The sequence below is a fragment of the Lampetra fluviatilis genome, chromosome 4 (assembly GCF_964198595.1).
Source record: "Lampetra fluviatilis chromosome 4, kcLamFluv1.1, whole genome shotgun sequence".
Lineage (NCBI taxonomy): Eukaryota > Metazoa > Chordata > Hyperoartia > Petromyzontiformes > Petromyzontidae > Lampetra > Lampetra fluviatilis.
The window spans coordinates 16978904-16979749 of record NC_136278.1 but is presented as its reverse complement, the minus strand read 5'-3'; positions in this window follow the sequence as shown (position 1 = coordinate 16979749).

Genomic DNA, 846 nt, shown 5'->3' with positions numbered 1-846 from the left:
CAAGGAGGGGCCTCGCTTTGTCGTGTATGCTACCCCCGTTTGGCAACCTGACGGTGCTGAAAGCTCACAAAACACAGGGCTTCCCACAAGGCCAGCCACTTTGAGGCAGCTGTAAGCGCACCACACACACCCTACGTGGGGTGGGGAGGGAAGGAGCAGGGGTCGACCCCACATGCCTGCAAACCTCTAGAGCGGCCTTACAATGCTCGCTACTCTATGGACCGGCAACGGCAATTGAAACCAACCCTAAAATTCTTGCACAGTTGGCAGCCTTCCTTGGCACAAGACCAAACAGCGCAGCGAACCCGTGCAGCACCAACCCAAGGGGACAGCCTTCCCCACACACTCTGGAGGAGAAGAGGCTCCCTCGGGCTGAGTCACACAGCTCAAGATACTCGCTCATTCACGGAAAACTTGGGAAACAAAACCTGCTGACACACACCACTTATGCATCGCATGAAGATTGCCATTGTCCATACACTTGTGCAGGTGCGATGGAAATATTTTCTCGTTTTGGTGTATGCTATATTTTTACAGACAGCTACCGACAAACGGTAGAAATTAGCGGGGATAGGCCTCAGACATTACCCAAAGCTCCGGGAACGTGAGCGACGCAAGACGAATGGGCATTTTAAAGCAGATCTATGGCAGTTACTGACAGTGCCTGGCGTGGGTTACTTGTCTCCGTTGTCGAGAGGGGAAGACGACCCATGTATATGTAAAGGGCGATTTTTTTAGCAACCGTTAAGGCTGTTTTTCCCCTTCACTTGTATCGAGAGGGAAGCAAAGAACATGTATGGCGTGTACGTTTTTTTACGAATTTTCATTAGCAATCTAACGACATGA